Consider the following 6,089-nt stretch of genomic DNA (forward strand, 5'->3'; position numbering starts at 1 on the left):
TTTTTCATGCGTTAAAAATTATTGCATATCACTATAAAAAATGCAGCAAATAAGAGTTACGTAAAAATATAATTTTGTGTACCAGGTGTCTAAGTATGAAATCGGAATTTCCTTATAGATGGTTTTATCCGTCTGTTTAGGGACCGTAAGACCGCTTTTGCAGCACCATTTTCTTCCTTTAGCAGCAGACGAAGATTTTAACGCACAACAATCCCAGTCCATACACATGTTTTCAGAGTATTGCGCCTACGAACTACGATTTGTGGACATCATTGGTTTTCTGCTGCAGATTCGTATGGAACGTGCGAGGAAGCTTACGGTGAACATGCTTTATCGCAAGATACGTGTGAACGATGCTCTCAGCGTCTCAAATGTGATGAATTTGGCAGAAAGGCAATGTTTTGTGTTGGAGGTGGGCGTGGGGCGTGGTATAAACGAGTAAAACCTGAGAAAGTGGTTTATACAAAAGTTACCAATACCAATAGACTGATTTGAACTGTTCACTTCTTGAAAAAGGACCAGAATGCCAAAAGAAATCGCATGAAGTCATTTTTCTCCATGCTCAACGCTCCGTCACATGCGGCAAAGCTGGTTCGCAACACGCTGGACTTCGATGGAAAGTTCAAACCCATGCCGTCTTACTTACTAGACAATTACCAGTGTTTGCATCGATGGGTCACGAAATTTCTAAGCAGTGCTTCGATTCGTTTGAAGATGTGAAAAAATGGCTTGGTGAACAGTTCGCAGCAATAAAAGAAGATTTTTCTGATATTCGAAGAGGTATTTACAAATTGCCAGGAAGATATAGATTATGTATAACAAGCCACAGAGCATATCCTGAATGAAATGCTTTTACTCATTTTTAAACAACTGATGTGTAATATTTACGAAAAAATCTGATTTCAAACATCTGCACATGATAGACATACAGAAACTATTTGCCTTCTATTAAAATATATAATCAGTTAATGATTTTTTCGTTCAAATCTGCTGTCGAAAACTAAAGCACTTCAAGAACTCTCTTAAACTTTGAACTCAACCCTTAAAACTCTTAAAACTCAACCCTTACTCAACTCTTTAAAATGGTTTTCAAAAGTATATTTTATCCTCAAGAGAAGTTAGTTTTTCAGTATTGGGCATCAAAACAATGAGTGAAGAATAATATTTTCGACTAATTTTACATCCATAATCTCACTTCTTTTGCATTAAAGTACTCCATTGTAAATCTGAAACACGTGCATGAAACATTCCTGATAGTTTGTGCACGTAATAGACATGTACGTTGCTTAGTCTTCTTTAATTTTGGTCAAATCTTGAGCAGTTAATTTATACATTATTTCCCTTTTAGTCAATTGTTATTTCCTTTTTACTTTCTTCTATATCTAATATATAGAAGAAAGTATTGGATTCGTGCAAATTTTCGAATTTCGAATTTTGAAAGATTCGAACGTTTTGAGGTGTGCTGAGTCCATTTCGACTATTTTTGGAAAATGTCTGTCTGTCTGTGTGTGTGTATGTGTGTGTGTCACGTCTGTGTGTGGCCAGTTTTTTGTGGCCGCTCTACAGCAAAAACTACCGCATGAAATCGAACGAAATTTGGTACACATATGTGCCCCTATATGATCTTGTGCCCATTGGATTTTGGCGCGAAATTCTCCAAGGGGGGGTTAGCAATGGGACGTTTTTTGAGTTACGCGTGATTACTATTCCTCAGGAAGTAACTGTCGGAATCAAACAAAATTTGGTCCATATATTGCCAGTAACAGGAACAGGTGCTGATTCACTTTTGGTGTCAATAACTCAAACGGGGGTTGAGCTATAGAACGTTTTCTGTCGTCAATTGTGACTGCTGTATCTCAAGAAATAATGAACGGAATGAAAGAAAAATTTATCGGCAAGTAGCCCTTAGTGGGTATAGAAGCTGATTTTATTTTGGTGTCAACAGCTAAAAAGGGGGGTAGTGCAATCGCCCGTTCTTTTTTTCCATTGTGAGTGCCCTATCTCAAGAAGTAATGCTACGTTCTGGTTGAAATTTGGAATATATGTGAATCCATATGTAAACAGGCTTTGGTTCAATTTTGGCGCCAATCGCGCCAAAAGGTGCTGATTTATTTTTATTATCATTATTTTTTAGCGAATAAAAATAGCTTTATTAATGCAACAATACGAAAGATAAATCGTAATCGATTGTCGTCTGCGTATTTCTCGTGATTTTAATTGTATGGAAATGTATTCTCAATGGATACATTTCCATAGAAATGTATTCTCAATGGATACATTTCCATATTCCCGGAAATATTATCTCAATGATTTAAAATTTTGAACTGTTGCCATCTTATGTTTGTTAACAAATAAAATATTTGTAATTAATTCAAGCAAGGCTTTTAAAATAACTTTCAATTTTCGCTCTTTGCTTTGCTTTTGCAATTCGGAACTCCAGCGCTCGAATACGCTACCTGGCGGTGATTTATAAAACTGCAAATGCAACTAAAACATTGCCACGTTGCGCTCCACGTGTGTCTGTTGACGTAAACACAGGCAGTTTGTTCTGAGTATTTATTAACGCAATCGATGTGTCTTAGTTTGCTTTCAGCTACAGAAATTAATTCGTCCCTTAGTAGCATTCTCGAGCTTCTCAAAATAATGTTAGTTTTCCTTATTTCTTTCAAAAAAGTATTAAATGGTGGAAGCATAAACAAGAAAACTCTGGATTAACAAAATTGGATAACGTTATACCAGGTAAAATTTTTTATTGTTTTGTATGAATTTGTAAGAATATAAGTTTTTTTTTTTAATCTTAAATTAATTGAACTAATCATATTTTACAGCAGTATTTAGTTGGAATGGACAGTATGCAAAATATTTTCTTGAATTTATTATCGTAGAACAAAATGAATAACCGAGAAAGAATTTACTTTATTCCTTTTATTCTCAGCTGAAAGGTTTCGCCAAATTTGTTTAGGGTTATAGTGTTAGTATTGTGCGAGCAAAGTAGCATTGGCGAGATTTCGCGTTTTTAGTTAAACCATTTTTAATTTTTATCATGAGTGGAATAAAATGATAGTAAGATTACAGAATTCGATAAGTAAAAAGAAATAATGGTCAATCAACTGAAAAGAAAACTACCACCATGTATATAAACTGTGAGTACACATTTTATTTATTTTGTTCTGAGTGAATTTGAATAAATATCAGTTTTTCAATTCGATGAAAAAAAACGAACTTAACAACATTGACTGGACACTTTTCCCTAACCTAATTCCGCATAAATGATTTAAATAACCTTTGTTACTACAGTATCCTACTGAAATAGACAGTATGCAAATAAATTTTCTTGAAAATATTTATCGCAGAACAGATTGAAAAATCCAGAAAGAACGTTAAGAATTTGAACAATAAAAAATAAAAGTTCGCCAAAAATCTGTTTATAGGGTTATGGTTTTAAAATTGTGTGAAAGAATAATGTATCTTGACAAGATTTCGCATATCAGGTAAATCATTTCCATGACGAATGAATTAAATGCATGATTTCTTTGGATGTCCAATCATATAGTCATAGAAATAAATTATCTAGTGTTAAACGTTACTCTTGACAGTCTGCCACGTATGTGCACTATGTGACAAAAATGTCAACAAATGCCGGAAATGTCACGAAACTGAACTTAATATGTACTAATGTATAGAAAAAACGGTACAAAATGAAAATGCCGTTCGAAGCGAACCAAAAATTTATGAATTCCGAATTCAACATCGTGAAAATGGCTGCTTCAGAACAACTTACTGTGTGTTCTGCATTAATTGTTTACTTTCGTAATACTTTTTGGTTTCTAATCTCTTTCTATATGGGTCAGAATAACCAAAAGACTTTGAAAAATCTTTTCAAATGAATAAAGCGAAAAAATCATACATACGAACAAAAATCACAATTCGTTGTTTTAAGAGCCATTGTCTGTAAGGATCAGGCAGGGTGTGATTGTTGACATTTTTAATTTTCTTTATTTTCACAAATGTTATTCCTTATCATGAATGTAATGTTTGTGCAAAATATGAGCTTTGTCTGCCTTACCGCTTTTGGGAAATTAAATTTTTAAATTTAGGGGGCGTGGCACATTTTTACGTGTTTTTCAAATTTGCAGATTTTAAAGTTCTTGTTACTTTAAGCGCCCCTATAATGACATGGATTTTTAAATTCTATGCTATTATATGGTCTTCTTAGATACTATTACAGCTGTCAAATCGGTGTCACTACGAGGGCGACGGCCACAAACTCCGTTTAAAAATGACCGAAAATGAATTTTTTTACTACATTCAATGCCAATTTTCTGAAAGCGCCTTCATGATGACACCAACGTTTTTACATAAATTCCTAGCTACACTTGCATACATCAAAAATATGTAATAAAATTGGTGTCACTCTAAGGGCGCCAGAAGATATTGGATTTTTTATCTGATAAATTTCAAAAAAATGCAAATGTTTAAAATCTAACTACTACTCTCGCCCTCATAGCAGAGATCTGAAACTAATTAAGTTTGATAACCAACATGTTCGTCTAACATATGAAATAAAAAAATCGGTGTCACTCCTATTACTTTAGGAAATATAATCATTCGAAATTAGTATGTTATGGAGTTATTTAAAAAAAGACTTTTCTAATTCGAATGTCTTTTTGCACGGTTTGTTTTAAACTTTAATATAAAATTACAGTAGTGACACCTAAAATAAGATGTTTCTAATGCTTTTTATAAAAAAAAGCTTTATAAAAAGCATTAGAAACACAGTAAATCGATATAGGTACAGATGGACGTATTGTGTAATGTGCATTATGGCTAAAATAGTCGTACTAATATTCATATTTTTTCAACCATACTAATTTTTTATCTGTTATTTATATTAAAAATGCAACTATTTATAACATAATATCTTAAATAGTGATGAAAATAATGTATTATATAGCGAGCGTTCAGAATCTGAAACATAATTTGAGGATGACGTAGACTAAAACAAAGAAAACATAAAAAATCAAATCACCCAGTTTCAGAAAGACTGTCATCTCTTATTGATATCTGGTAATTTTGTAGCGCTAAAGCTTGGGAAAACATGGTATCCCGGAGAAATAGTAGAAGTTGACCATTTGCTAATCTGAATACAACTAGCCCCCTCATAGCAGAGATCTGAAACTAATTACGTTTGATAACCAACACGTTTGTTTAACATTTGAACTAATAAAATTAGTGTCACTCTTACTACTTTGGGAAATATGATCATTCGAAGTTAGTATGTTGTGGTGCATTTTTTTTTCATTTATTATTATTATTTTTAATTTATTTTATTTGTTTATGTATTTTGTTAATTTAATCTTATCACACCCAGATAGTGTTTTGACCATATTTATTTTTAATTTCTTACAAAGAAGCAACGTTTAACATAAACAGCTTTGAAAAGTAAGAGCGTCTTTATCTTGAATAGAAAATGCTCGTTTTGATATAGGTACGGGTGGATCTATTGTCATAATATGTTTAGATTGTCATACCAATACTCGCCTTTTTTCCGGTCAAATAAATTTATTTATTCCAAACCTTCTTGCCATGCATTTGACCTTTACTTGTAAATGGTCAACTTCTACTGTTTCTCAGGGATACCATGTTTTCCCAAGCTTTAGTGCTACAAAATTACCAGATACCAATAAGAAATGACCGTCTTTCTGAAACTGGGTGATATGATTTTTTATGTTTTCTTTGTGTTAGTTTACGTCATCCTCAAATTATTTTTCAGATTCTGAATGCTCGCTATATAATACATTATGTTCATCACTATTTAAGACATTATGTTATAAATAGCTGCATTTTTAATATAAATAACATATAGAAAATTAGTATGGTTGAAAAAATATGAATATTAGTACGACTATTTTAGCCATAATGCACATTACACAATACGTCCATCAGTTCCGTGCCTGTATCGATTTACTGTGTTTCTAATGCTTTTTATAAACCTTTTTTTTTATAAAAAGCATTAGAAACATATTATTTTAGGTGTCACTACTGTAATTTTATATTAGAGTTTAAAACAGACCGTGCAAAAAGCCATT

Source organism: Uloborus diversus, chromosome 5 (assembly GCF_026930045.1).
Source record: "Uloborus diversus isolate 005 chromosome 5, Udiv.v.3.1, whole genome shotgun sequence".
Taxonomy (NCBI): domain Eukaryota; kingdom Metazoa; phylum Arthropoda; class Arachnida; order Araneae; family Uloboridae; genus Uloborus; species Uloborus diversus.